Below are 15,622 nucleotides of genomic sequence, written 5' to 3' on the forward strand. Positions count from 1 at the left end.
CACCGCACGATTGGTGTGAGCCCTGTGATACAGCGAATGTGTAGTGGTTGGTAGGCAGTTGTATTTGCAGCATGGAAAAGCATGATTCTGTGGGCCCATCTCTTCCGGCCGGCATTAGGATGGATTCGAGTAGGGGAGGGGTTATGTGAGGAAAGATGGTCATTTTTAGGGATGTTAATGGGTCGATTAAATGGTAAATATGGCTTGATAGGGTTGGGTTATGGTTAATATATTTGGCTATAAGGTGAGGTTAAGGTTTTGATTATTCAATCTGAATTGGGTTTAGGTTTTGGCTGACCTGTCCCGTTTAGGTTTTTAACACCTTGCATATATATAAAGTATTTGTGTAACTTTTTAACTTCTAATTCTATAATTTTAAAGTTTAAGATTTATTTATATATTGGTTTTGATTCTTTTTTCTTTTTTTTAATAGTAAAAGTGATATCTTAGATTTTATAAAACAATTTCTTAATTTAAATTAATGGATTTTAGATCTTCAAAACGTGTTAAAAAAATACAATTGAAATGCTACAGGTTAGGTCGGGTTGGTATCAGGTTAGACCCTATAGGATCAGTCGGGTTTAAAAACTATATATTTTAAGGCGGGTCAAGTAAAGTTCGAGTTGAGACACTGTAGGATCGGGTTCAGGTTGAGGCAAACCCATGCCAAACCTGACCCATTGACATCCCTAGCCATTTCGGAGTTTGGCCTTTGGTGTAGTGGACCCCATATTCATATTTTGGTTGGGCCAAATTGATCCCCTATCAAAAGCCCCGCCAACCAATCCATCCACCCAATTTGGTTGGACCAGATTGGAGTGGGGGAGGGGCTATATGAGGAAGATGACCATTTTGGAGGAGCTCGAATCTCTAATCCATGAAATACTACAGCTGTACGTTGAGAACATCTTGTCTATATACATGTTACCATTCTTTAGAAGTTCCCAATCTACACCTTAGTGTCATATGGGTAGGTGTGGGTAAGACTCTTGTGGGTAGTAGATCCGATTGATTTTGGAGTTGGATCCATCATTGCAGTAGACCCATATTTATATTTTGACTGGACCAGATTTATTCCAAATCAAAAGCCCCACCAATCCATCCACCCACTTTGATTGGGACAGATTGGAGTGGGGAGGCCGGAAGGGGCTATTTGAGGAAGATGGCCATTTTGAAGTTGGACCCCATATTCATATTTTGGCTAGGCCAGATGGATCCCAAGTCAAGAGCCCCACTAAAGTACAATATTTGGGTTGGAGTAGAAAAGAAGTACAAAACATCTAGTGGCTAAGGCATCAAATGGCGTGAGCTGCTCTGATTCGACCTATATAGATCCATGTATAGTGTGTGTGCACATGTGTGAAGATATGATGGTTTTTGATATTTGGGGAAAATAATGTTGATATCTTAGACTCCCATTGGCAAGAACCCTAAATCTAAACAACAGAACAAATTATTGCTTGTAAACCAAATTAATGAAAAGGAAAATTAATTAGATCATTGTTTTATTTCTTATGTTAGTCACAAATCAAAACTTATCTTGCCCAAATTTATCTTGAAAATGCCATTTTCATGTGTTGCTTTCTCTATTAATGTAAGGTTGTAACTTGAAAATTAGAAGCATATTTAAAATCTGATTTTCATATTTAAAAAAATAAAATAAACTGAAGAATCTATAATTCAGTGGCATGTACTGTTGTCTATTTGTTTCGTAGTTTTAGTTGTATGATAATCCATTACGATAAGCGTCTATAATTCCTTATTATTTACAAAGGTTTTGTTGAGGTCATTATTTTCCAAGTTTTAATGAATACTTTTAGTTGATTCTCTCTCTCTTTCAAGTCTCCACAAAAGATACAATTTCCAATTAGAGGAAACTGACAATTCATCAAAAATATTTTTTCTATATATCAATATACCTTGGTTTGAGATATAAACATGAATGAGAATTAAGAAGAAGTTACAAGAAATTATGCATTTCAAAAAATTAAATAAAAAAAAAAAGAATATTTACAACTTCGATATTTTAACCAAGCAGCCAACTCCCTGACCAGAATGGAATCAAAAACCGATTATCTGAGCGACTGGGCCCCACATTTATCCGGATTTTCAGGGGTCGGAAGCTGGTCCAACCCAAATTGCACTACAAAGAATATGATAGCCTAGCCATGATCCATGAGGCCCATTTCCAGCGGACAACGGAATAAAAGTAAAAGTCATATAAATCGACTCCACTGGGGATCGAACCCAGAATCTCTGGTTCCGTAGACCAGCGCCTTATCCATTGGGCCATGGAGTCTTTTTTATGCCTTATGAGTAAAATCTTTAAGAATAATTATAAGTATTCACTTTTAGACCAAATTATTTTTTTATTTGTTTAGCCCATCAGAAAGCCAACCAATCGACCGGTTCTGACTACGTCTCTTGAGCCGAACACTGAATCCGCCATTCATCTTGAGAAGAAGAGATTGCGTGTAAGAGGGAACCTTTGTATCAACTGCCTCAATCTCATATCCATATATCACCGACGCCGCTATCGACTTCATCTGCACGTAAACCATCTCCTTTCCCAAACACATCCTGGGGCCACAATGAAACACAGGAAACCGATACTGATCGGACGGCACAAACACCCCATCCTTATCCAACCATCTCTCTGGCAGAAACTCTCTACAATTGGGGCCCCACACTTTCTCCATCCTCCCCATCGCATACGCTGAGTAATCGGCAAACCATCATCCTGCACCCACGTATGTCCCATCCGGTAACACGTCATCCGCCACCGTCAATCTCGAATTTATCGGCACCGGCGGGAACAGCCGTAGCGATTCCGTGATAGCCGCGTGGAGGTAGTGCAACTGCTTCAGCTCTTCGTACTTGAAAATCCCCCCGTTGACCCGATCTCCGGCATCTGCAGTGACGATAGTTCGTCGTAGATCAAGCGTTCACATCGAGGACTCGACGATATCAACCAGAAGAACCACGTGAGCGCCGTTGATGTGGAATCTTTCCCGGCAAGGACGAAGCTGATCACGATGTCTCTCAAGAATTTCCGTTTCTCGTTGCAATTTCGGAACCCTAGATCATCGTGATCGCACCAAGACATGAACCGCGAAAGCAAATCCTGATTTGAATACGAATTTTCCCCTCCCTGTTCTCTAGCTTCGATGATCTTCATAGCGTAGTCGTCGATTACAGCAATTGCGTCCTTCAGACGCTTCTCGGATCCGACGTTGAGAATTCGCTTAAGGCGTCGGCGACATGAACCTCGAGGAGCTGATTTCCACGGCTTCTTCGAAGGCCTGAACAAAGGAAGCACTTGATGCAGTTCTAGAATCATCGTAGCTCAACCAAGCCAGATCGACACCGAATGCCAGATTGCAGATGTTATCAAAAGCAAGTTTCCTGAAGACATCTTGAAGATCGAGAATTTCATTGTTGTCACATGCTGCGTTGAGGTAAGGGACTAGGCGAGACGAGATTTCAAACTGTACGATGTGGGCAATGAAGGACTTGAGGGAACGGTTGTTGAACTCGTGGCTGGCGATCTTTCGCTGCTTTGACCATAGGTCGCCGTCGACGTTAAAAATGCCGTCGCCGAGGAGGTCGTGGAGGACGTCGTGGAAGCGGGACCCTTTGATGTAGTTGGAGAAGTTGGTGCGGAGGAGGTGCTCGATGTCAGTGGGGTTGGTGGTGCAGATGCCGTGGTGGGTGTTGAGGAAACCGTTGACTTCAAGAGTGCTGGATGGGGTGGATGAGAGCATCTCGGCTACCCAATCGTGGAAGCGGTGGCGGTTGCGGAGGAAACCGATGAGGTTTCCGATGAGAGGGTAGGACGAGGGACATGGAGTCTTGGACCTCTTGGTCTGAGGCTTTGCGAGGAAGAAGAAAAAGAGGGAGATAAGGATGAAAGAGAGAAAAGATCGAAGCGTGGAAAGGGTTCATGTCTGGTAGGAGCTTGATTTGGATTTTGGAGGTTGTTAGTTGTAACTTGTAAGAATCCAAGAACCGCATCCTTTTGAGTGGGCAAAATCTATGATACCGGATCTGTAGGTTCTCGTTCGAGTTACCTACGTGTCCGAACGAATACCGTTCAAATAATCTTGTCGGAGGCAATTCGGGCTTGCAAGTTACAAAGGGATTGAAGGGCAATTTTTGGAGGTCTAATATCAATAAAAATAATATTTTAATAAAATTTTAAAAATAGGTTAATTTTTTAAAAATAATATTAAATAAAGACAAAAATACTGTTCATTTTCTTCCTCTTGCTGATCATTTATTAGCGCTGCCATCACCACCACTTCCGATAACCTCCGACAATGCCTTTGCCCACCTCTGCCTTTGCCTAACACTGCCACCGCCACCCACCTCCGCCTCCTCCTCCAAAGGTGGGCGGAGGCGAGGCAACAGTGCTGGTCTACCATATTCCACCAGCGCCCTCGAGTCCATTCGAATTCTTGTATTAGTAGCTAGCAAAAAGGTTTACTAGCTAGGGACTAATAATCAGTAGCGGTGCAAATGAATCAGATTATGATCCGATTGCTAGAGCTAGACTATTAGAGCACCTTGAACCAACCATCCAGGATATTGCTCAGTGGTTTTTGCTCAATTATGGCTCGGGCATATGAGCAATCTAGTACCCTTGTCTTTTGTTAGAATGCCCTCCCAATGAAGTTCTGGCATCTATAGGGAATTTTAATTCTACATAATGATTTCCATTTAAAATGAGGTCCTAATGGAGAGGCAAGGTAGCATAGAAAGATCTGCATGATAAATTGATTGTGAACACTGAACAGCCTAGTGTTCGTTTTGATCCTTCTCAATTTCTGCTGGTTGTGGCCTTATTTTCAAGATATATAGCTTATTGTGGATCCATCCAGAAAACTATATTGTAGCTTATATATCTTGATCCCATGTGCCATCAGTATTCATGAGATCATCCACCTTGGGTTTTAATTTGAGGAAGGGATGGAAGATCTGAAATTGGCTGTGGGATATTCCATCTTTATGATGTTGGGCTTAAAGTGTTCAAGCAAACTGTGAGCTTGTTTCCACCATTTAGAGTTGTTGTGACCTTGTTTTGACATGATCATATGTTTGAATTAAGAAAATACATTTTCTTTATGGGCTTGCACCACGAGTTGTTTTCCAATTGATTCAACAATCTCCATATCTACCTAATAAACAAGGCAAAACTGTCAACTGTGTGTTTGGTGATGTGATTCTCAACTTGGGAAAGTAACTTTGAGTTCCATGAGTTGATTCTACTTGAACCCGATCCGATATATTTGTCAATGGGAAGGTACTAGCTTCTATTGTTGATATGTATTCTATTATGGAGCCCAGGTACTTGGTTCCTCACATAGATTTACTGACTTTAAGAACTTTTGGTGGTGCCTAGGCATATTCCTGCTAAATAACAAACTAGACTTCTCATACTTGATTTGTTGTCATAAAAACTCTTCAAAAGTTCAAAGGGTTTGACTGAGAGCTTTGATATACAAAAAATCTACCTTGCAAAAGAGTATACATAAGGGGTGTACCACTTGGATATAGTTGGATACCCTCTATGATCTAATCCCATATGGGGTAGTATATTCATGACTAGCCATTCATTCCGATGTGATCTTGTAACCTGCCTTACAAACACTTATGGCTTGTATCTTGTTGTATTCTCCGGTTGGCCGATCTTACACACAAACACTACCTTGTATTGCTCATTATTGTTGGTAGAAGAAAGCTTTAAAGCCATTCCACCTCCGCCTTGGCCACAAAATCCGGTGAACTTTCTCTTAGATAATAAACAACCTCAAAAGGCCTATTTACTCTCGCTAACTCAGCAACCTCTACTACAAATTCAACTGGAACCCTGTCCCTGCTACTCCTCAAGAACCCCTCTCCAGTTCCAAACCCCTCTTCCATTTTCACAATGGGAGAAGCCATAGACCCAACATGATAATTCCACCGAAGAAACTTCTTATAATAACCCCTCTCCGCTTCTAAACCCTGCCCCTGCTGCTTGACCTCATAGTGGACCTTACCCCAACAGAAAGCTCTCTAGTTTGGTTCTTCATAAAAACCACTGAATCTCTAGGAACAAGCTTCTTATGATTAACGAACTTACTTTACCCAGTCATCAACAAATGCTGGCATGGCATCCCACGGTAAATGTGCCAAAAATCCCACATCAAACCATGAACATCTCTCACTGTAATCATCTATACTGGCAGCTCCGCCTTGTAGTTCAGTGGGGGAAATACCAAATCTTCACAAAACCTAGGAATCGAAAACCCACCTCCATTGTTTGCATCACTTGGTGTCGAGATATTCAAGAATGACAAAATCTTTTCCTCGGAATCCTCAATGTCACCATCCTGCGACAATCCCATTGCAACCGGCGACATACGAACCATTCCGTAAAACAGTAGATCCAACGGTTCAAGATGTATTTTTGCAAAAACCTCATCAGTATCGAGATTCACTAAGAACATAACCAATACGATTCTGCATAGAACCATGTGCCTGATGCAGGTTAGAGAACTAAAATCTAGAGAAGAAGAAGCCTTCTCTGCATAGCCTTGCGGGAAGTAGTAAACTATGGAACCGGCAGTGGGGATTTTTAACTCATTCCTCTCAAAATAGGTTGTGTCGCTTTCGACAATTTGATCCTCTCAAAACAAAAAACAAAAAACAAAAACAGAGATCATAATCTCCTACAATATTGCTCGCCTTCAAAAGCCCATCTCTCTTCTTTATTCTTCTTCAAGGAAGCGAAGATGCTTCCCTACCAGAGTGGGCATACCCTTCAAATGAATGATACTAGGTGATAAACTTTTCATTTCTACAACCTCTTCTATCTCGTCATCGTTGTTGTAGATGAATCGTGTGTGCTTCCCTGTAAATCCCAACATTTTCTTCTGGTTCACGTTAATCTTTCTCAGCAATGATCAAGTAACCAGAGTCTTTCAAAATTCAGCAACCTCTTTGTTCTTTCCATCCATCCCCGTGATGGATTGAACACAAAGTAGATTAGATTTTACATTTTAGAATTCAATTGGATAGGAGGGAAAAAGAATGGCTAATCAGTGAATGCTACCTCTTTTGTCATTCCTTCAACCCAAATTGAAGAGAAAGGTAACAGGGTAAAAAGAAACGAAAAGGGTAAAATCTGAATATTATCATAAAGGTTAGTTTTGGCATTATGAAATTATTTAAATTGCACCTGATATCACATGATGGCTTTGACTGACAGTGAGTTAACATTAAGTACCAGATTGTCACAAATTGAAAGTTCAGATATTGGATTGTCGCGTTTTAAAGTTTGGGGACCAAATTGTCACTCGAGGCAAAGTATAGGGTACTGATTGGGAATTTTCCCTATCTAAAAGGTGATATTTTAATTATCTCTTGAATAGAGTGGCAAAGAAGATTTAGAACTGGCAAAGAGATCATTCTCTCTCAAGTAGGCAAGGAGATCCTTCTCTCTCAGGTAGGCAAGGAGATACTCTTGAACTTTTTAATCAGTTTGTTTGGATGTAAGCAAGATATCAGCCCATATTTTGGTGGAGAGGTAAGGAGGGAAAGAAAAAATATAAATCGGGTGGGATGGGATCATGTCTACAAAATAATTTGGATATGGAGGCTTTGGTTTAAGGATCCTCACCTACTTTATATAATGAGCCTAACAACCTTTGTCTAAAGTTATGAGAACCATATAACTAACAAATATGAATTTGTTGGGATCTAAGTTTTAAAAAATGGGTTGTAGGGTTGGAAAAGTGCCTCTTGGGAGCATTCCTTTTCTTTGTTGTAAATATCAGAAAAGGGATTGCTATATGGTCCAAACTATAGCTACCAGCCCACCAAGTATAGGAAGTTTCAAATTATTGGGCTATGGGCAAGTACCAACTAGGCCCAAAGTTTCTGGCAAAGTTGATTCTTCAACATGAAAGGTGATAGAATGTTCAATTGATAGAGGCTAGGATGTATTTTTGTTAGAACTAGAAGACAAATTTGTACTTGACATTGGCAAATTGTGAATGACCATATAGGCTAATTTAGATAACTGATGCTAGGGCAATTTTTTTTTAAATCAACCTATTTTGTGTTTTTTGTTAAATCAACTTATTTTGTGGCCAAGAGATGGAGTTGATACCCTCATAAGGAGTGCATTCCTTATTTTAAGGACTCGTCTCCTTTTTATAGTTAAAAACTTAGTGTTCAGACATTTTAATTGTAAAAATTAAAAAGGAGATAAATCCTTTAAATAAGGAATGCCAAATGCATCCTAAGACTATTTGAGCCATCCCAATAGAGCCCAAAGCAAAAGCTTTTCTATGGAGAAGTTTCTAGATTGCAATTGCTAATGAGTAGGGAATAACCTTCAAGTGGTTTAGAAGTTGGATTGGCCGGTGATAAAAAATGGATTAATGAATGAGCTATTGGCTATTCCTAGATTGCCATCACAAGTTCAGTTTTTATTTGTACTCCTTTGATACAAATCTATCATACATTTTGGTTTCAATTGATTTTGTTGCTATGGCTCAGTTTGAAAAGAGTACAAATACAAATATGTATGGCATAAATACATACAAAATATAAGATTTTGCATTCTACATATTTGTATTTGTACTCCTTCCAAACTGAGCCTCAGTTTGGTAGGAATACAAATAGGGGTGGCAATTTCTCATTCAACCTACTGAATCCACCCAACCCACTCACTATCTAACTCACCCAATGTGCCCATTTTTACTTGGCGGGTTGGAAATGGGTTGATCACCTATTGGGTCAATTTAAATTGGTCGAGTCAAGTTGTGGATAACTATTCGGTTAAGCACTAAAGATACAAGTATGAATTCCTTAGCCTTTCTTTTTTAATTTTCTTAATTTGAGTGAAATAAGTTATAATTAATGCATTAAGTTTCTATTAATTATTGACTGAAATTAGTTTTTCCCCGAAACAACACACTTCACCTTAACCAACATAAATCCAAATCAACCCAACTCGAGTCTGAATCAGTTCAGCCCAATTTGAATATGAGCAAACCTGAGCACCTTGGTTTGATCCATTTGAGTCGGCCAGTCTAGTTCGAACCTAGTCCAATCTAAAATGACTTGAATTCAGTTTGGCAATGATCGGCCTAAAATGACTCAATTCCGGATTGTTATGGCCCGACCCGACCCAAATTGACTTGGCCTATCCGCTTTAACACAATTCAGATCAGCTGACTACGACCTAACCGACCTGACCTGAATTTAGAATGGCCCGACAATGCTTTCAACCCATCGTTGATCCGATCGGTTGAACTGTTCAAACTGTCACCCTGCCAGGATTATGGGTTCATTCAATCAAGACCGGTCAAACAGTCAAAAACCATTGACTTGGTCAAGAACCTTCAACTTGGCCAATTTGACCGTTGACCTATTTGACCTAGTGACCGGGTCACGGGTTGCACACTCAATGCATGCAAAGCTTTTGGAGGCCATAACTTTGCACTCTGATGTCTGGTTAGGGTGATTTTTTTTTCTTTTGGGTAACCTTTCGAGATCTATGAATTCTAACTTCTAAGGCGCCCTTGCTATTTTTCGTGAAAAAGAAAACCCTTTTTTGGCTTCAAATTTCAATTTTTAATATTTTTATAAATAAAAAGTTAAAAACTAAACTAAAAACATAAACTAAATATAAAATAATACATATAATATATCTAAAACATATTTATACATTATTTATTGCTAAAATATATATTTATACACATATATATGTATATAAACAAAACCTCCAGAATCTCATCCGGGCTCTGGGTAACTGAGGATGTAAAAATATTTTCAAAGTGATGGTTTAGGACTTCTTCTACTTGGTTCTCTCCTTCCACCCAAATTCCTGGTTCCTTCTCCAAGCTTAGAATTCTGTTCCTGCTCCTTTTCATGGCTTAGGCATGGAAAAATATTGTATTGTTTTCCCCATGCTGGAGCCAGTTCACTCTATATTTTTTAGCCCATATTTGTTCCTCCCTATGGAAGAAGAGACTAGCTGTCTATAAAGGGATCTACAAGAGGAAGAAATTAAAGAAGCTCTTTTTCATATGGCCCTCATCAAAGCCCTAAGACCTTACGGTTTTCAGAACATTTTTTTTCCAAAAAAAATGGGAAATTGTTGGTCCTGATTTGTGCAAAGCCATCTCAGAATTCTTCAGCTCTACCCATCTAAACAAAGACATAAACAAGACCTTTATAGCCCTAATTCCCAAGGTCAAACAGCCTACTGAAGCAAGTCACTTTAGACCAATCAACCTTTGTAACACCAGCTACAAAATCATAGCAAAGGTCCTAGTTAATAGGATCAAACCATTGTTGCACAAAATTATCAGTGAGAATCAGAGTGCTTTTATCCCAAGCAGACAAATTCATGATAACATACTCATTGCCCATGAAATAATTGACTACATGAAAAATTGAAGGGGTAAAAAAGCCTGGATGGCAATTAAATTAGACATGAGTAAGGCCTATGATAGAGTAGAGTGGAGTTTCCTAGAAAATGTACTAAAAAGGATTGGCTTTGGGGACAAATGGGTAAATTGGATCATGGAATGCATCTCAATAGTGTCATACCAAATTCTAGTAAATGGAGTACCGGGCAAATCCTTCCATCCAAAAAGGGGAACCAGACAAGGAGACCCTTTATCCCCCTATTTATTCCTGTTTGTGTCTGAAGCTCTCTCTTCATACCTTCATCACCTTGTTTTGTAGAAGAAAATTTATAGAGTGAAACTAAATAGGGAATGCCCAGTAATCTCCCACCTCTTTTTTGTAGATGGCAGCTACCACCTCCTCACGAGGGCAAACCCATCTGAAAGTCAATATCTGGTGGAGGCAATCAAATTGTATGAAAGGTCTTCTGATCAACAGGTAAACTTTTCAAAATCTGATGTCTTCTTTAGTAGAAATTTCCACCCAAGATTGCAAAAGATCATGACTAGAAGACTAAACATTAAAAAAGTGGAGCACCCAGGTATATATATCTAGGTCTATCTACAACAATTGGCAGATCAAAGAAAGTGCTCTTCAATCATCTGATAAGAAGGATCCAATCCAAAACCTCCAAATGGCATGAACTGCTCTTGTCAAATGAAGGAAAGGAAGTTCTTCTAAAATCAGTAATAGTTGCCATCCCAAATTACACCATGTCTTGTTTTCTGATTCCCAAGTCTTTCTGTGATGGCATGACAAAAGCTCAAAGAAAGTTCTGGTGGGGCTCCCAAGACAAAAAAAAAGAAAATCAATTGGGTCAATTGAAAAACAATTAGCAGAAACAAAAATGATGGCGAGCTAGGATTTTAAGATCCCCTTTGTTTCAACAAGGCTCTCCTAGCCAATCAGGCATGAAGACTTTGTACAGAAGACCAAAATTTATGGTGCCAAGTCATCAAGGCAAGGTACATAAAAGGAAAAAACTTCCTAAATGGTGACTTCCCACACAGGTGTTCTTGGGGGTGGCAAAGCATCTTAGTAGGAAAAGAAATCCTAAAACAAGGGGCTTTTTGGGAAGTTAACTCGGGAGATAAGGTCAGGATCTGGAGTGATCCTTAGCTAAAGGACTTGCCAGAATTCCAATTAATGGGGCCTAATCCAGGAAGGAATGGTCCCTTTGGGTCAAAGATCTAAAAGATCATGAAAGAAGATGTTGGAACTCTTCCATTTTAGAGTCCAGCTTCACAAAAAAAAAAATAGTATGTCAAATTAAAAAAAAAAAAATCCCCCTAGCATCAAGTAACTAGGAGGATAGGCTAATTCCGAAAGGAAGTCCATCTGGAAAATTTTCTGTCAAATCAGGTTACTAAATAGCAAGTAGGGAAAGATTTGAACCCCCCCCCCCCCCTCCGCCTACAAGTGCCTACAAGACAACTACCAAACAATGGCCACACTCAAAATAGAGAAATTTAGGAGCTGTGAAAAAAAAAAAAAAAACAGACCCTAAAATTAAACACTTCATTTGGAGATGTTTATGGAATTCAATTGTTGTTAGAGTGAATTTAGCCAACAGGAAATTATCCCAATCCAGATCCTGTCCTATCTGTGCAAAAGAGCCAGAATCAATTATGCACGCTCTTTTTAAATGTGACCATGCCAAGTTCCTTTGGTTCGGCTCTAGTCTTGGCTACAGATCAAAGAATGCTCCAAATGACTTCTTCTTTTGGTTCTCGGAATGGACCAAACAATGTAATCAGTGGAAGGATAGAAAAGAAGAGCTGCTAAGCTATTCGACCCTTTTGTTGTGGACTATCTAGAAATGTAGGAATAGATTTGTCTTTGATAATGAAGTGCCTAACTCCCACAAGAATCTTCTTTGCTTAAACAGGGCCTAGAAGGAGAGGAAGAAGATTTTGCTAAAAAAATGGCTAGGTACTTTGCAAGTGCCTGAAGCTGTGGAGCCTACTTTTTTGTGTTATCCCCCAGAGCCAAACATTTTGAAGATAAATGTGGATGGAAATTTTTTGTGTGAAGGGAAGGCAGGTTTTAATGTGGCGGCTAGAAATCATTTGGGTCTTTTGGAAACCATCTCTTTTGGGCAGTCAGGTGCAACCTCTCCCCTCCAGACAAAAGCATATGCTTGCTTTCAAGGAGTAAATCTAGGGAAATTTGTTAACAAGGGTTCTTTTGTGATAGAAAGTGATAGCAAATCCCTGATGTAGGCACTAATACCAAAGAAGCCAAATGATGTTCCTGAAGCTTTCTTTTTTTGTAAAGATATTCTTGAAGAATGTAAAGACTAGGACCATTCTTTTTCTTATGCTAAATGGGAGACCAATTTGCTAGCCCACAACCTTGCAAAATAGGGGTTGTCAAATTTCGGTTTTTATACAAATGCAATACCCTTGTGGCTAGCAAATTGGATGACCCCTCCGCCCTCTTTGTAATTATCTTTCTTTCTGAGTATTATATTCCTGTTTTTCTACCAAAAAAAAAAAAACTACCATTACCACAAAGCTATAACTAACTTATTCATAAAAAAGGAATTAGTTTTTAGTTTTAATTACATAAAGATAAGATTATTGGTTTGGACGGGTTGGATTGGAAGGGCGGGTTTATGTTGAACCCAATGCATTTAATTTTATATAATTAAGTCATTAATGGGTTGGTGGGTTAGATGGATTGGGTTGAAGCTCAACCCAAACCAACCAAACCCAACCCAACTTGCCCAATTGCCATTGCTAAGTACAAATACAAATATGTAAAATGCAAAACCTTATATTTTGTATTATTTTGTATCCATTTGTAATGTACATATTTGTATTCATAATCTTTCCAAATTGAGCCTATATTTCTACATATTTGGGTTTTTTTTTTCAAATATTGATGCACAATTCTTTTTCATTTGAAAACTAAAGGCACTCTTAGAAACAACCACTACTAAGGGGGTGTTTTAGGCTGGGTTTAGATAGGCTTTTATAAAGTACTTCCGTATATCGTATTTGTATTGTATACTTTGTGTTTCTACTTTCATACTTTTTAAAAGTATGAAAACCCCCAAAAGCATGAAATTGCCTTTTTATACTTCGTGCTTTTGGCAAAATAATACTTCCGTTTTTGTGAAAACGGGTGGTCACATGTAAACACCCTCCGATGTACTTTTACCAAATAGGAAATAGTTACAGAAATCATACTTTACAAAATTTTTTACCCAAATGATTTTCAAAATAAAAGTACCAAAGTAAAAAGCATTTTATGTACTTTATACTTTAGTACTATTAAAAATACAAAAGTATAAATCTATCCAAATAATGCATTAGTGATGTAGCAGTTGTTTTTGTTTTGAAAACGAAAGAAAACATACATATTGTTGAGGTATGAGCACTCCAAATTCTTTATCTATCATTTATCTCAACCCATTGCTGCCCATGTCTCCCTATATTTGGATGGAAAATGGAAAATCACACTTTTTCTATAACATTAATAGGAGCTCGGATCTTCTGCCCACAAAAGTCCTATACACGTATACCCATATACACTACGCTGTACATTGGAACATCTTTAGTCTTTACATGTTACCGTAGTGTTCTGTGGGTAGATGTGTAGAGCAGTAGAGGATTATTGTGGGCAGGAGATTCGGAGTTCATTAATAGATATGAAAACGAATGCAAAGGGGGAAAATAAATTGGCCCTAGCTTACAGGCATTCTTCTACCCCTTGGAGTCCCTTTTCCAATGGAGGCAAGTCTCAGTTTTACACACAACAATGTCAAGTCCACACATCAGCCCCCCACAAGGGGGTGCCTCACAACATCCCACAATACACCTTGGGAACATCTCCTGATCATGCCTCATCATTTCTTGTACTATTATTGGGAGATATTCCTAATACACAGCTGGGATGTGCTGTGGGACATTATGGGGCTTCTCCTTGTGGGAGGCTGATTTGAATTCCTGCAATAGTGTAGTTGGACCAGGCTTGGGTTGGGCTAAAGTTGGGTTTTGGTTCAGGCCAAGTTTGGGCTACCTAAGGGTTAAGCCCAAATTTAACATCCAAGCTCAGTCCATATAAAATTATAAATTTGGTCAGTTCATTTTCAAATTGAATTAATACAAGTTGCATCATGCATGTATGTTTTGACTACGATGTAGGATTTTTCATTGTTCTATACTAAATAATATTAAGGCCCCCTTTGGTTCATGGGAATAGGGGTCTGGAATTGGAATTAGAATGGGTTATTCCGTTTCCAATTGTTTGGTTGGATGGAATCGGAATTCCATTTCCATTCCCATTTCCATTCCTGCTGGAATGACACCTGTCCTATCATTGGAATGAAATTCCATTCTTGCTAATTTCAATTCCCATTTTCATTCCTGTTTGAATCAAATCAACTATGGAAATGGACTATTCCAATTCCGATTCTAAAAGATTTCGATTCCGATTCCAACTGTAAACCAAACAGATCCTAATATTTTTAGAGAATCAAATTTGGCCATGTAATCGTTTTTGAGCCACATGTCTTAGCATGATATGAGATGCTAAAACTTCCAACGGCAAGCTTTGATGTAAATGTTATATCGTCCATATGCATGTTGACTTGGACTTTCAACTTCTTGCATTAATTATGGTGCAATAGGAAGCTATTTGCAAAATAAGTTATTTTATTTTATTTTTTCACATTTGAGGCCACAAATTTGTCTATTAAATGGGTTGAATTTATATCTCAAATAATAAATGAATCCATTTCTGAGGAATTTTATTTTCACAAATTTTCTTAGAACTCCACCCCCACCCCTCTCTTTTGCCATCCATTTTATATGAGTTCAAAGTTCAAAACATAAATTACATAATATATATAATGATAGTATGACAAATTAAAGCTCATGTAGAAATCGCATCAAAAATTAAGAATAATATTAAGAACTTGATCAAACAAATGTGATGCCCTAAAAGCTCAACAAAAGACATTTGTGTTATACATTTACATTTAAAAATTCAAAGAAAAATTTTGGATTATTTAACATATTTTGACCCCACTTTCTAAAAATCCATATTATTGATGTAATGCCAAATATTTTCCTTACATTCAACAACAATCCTGTTTCCCCATTTTTTTTTTTTAATTTTGGTATATGTCAAACTTCTTTCTTATCCA

General features: G+C 38.5%; 1 non-coding gene and 1 pseudogene across 1 annotated transcript; both read right to left on the bottom strand.

Annotated features, from left to right (window-relative positions):
- Positions 1 to 1,792: 1,792 nt before the first annotated feature.
- Positions 1,793 to 3,941, bottom strand: LOC104608909 (cytochrome P450 CYP94D108 pseudogene; annotated as a pseudogene).
- Positions 2,227 to 2,299, bottom strand: TRNAR-ACG (transfer RNA arginine (anticodon ACG)). The gene has a single exon. It is a non-coding gene; the product is annotated as a tRNA-Arg (tRNA).
- Positions 3,942 to 15,622: the final 11,681 nt, after the last annotated feature.

Source organism: Nelumbo nucifera, chromosome 7 (genome assembly GCF_055504915.1).
Source record: "Nelumbo nucifera cultivar China Antique chromosome 7, China Antique-T2T, whole genome shotgun sequence".
NCBI classification, from domain to species: Eukaryota; Viridiplantae; Streptophyta; class Magnoliopsida; order Proteales; family Nelumbonaceae; genus Nelumbo; species Nelumbo nucifera.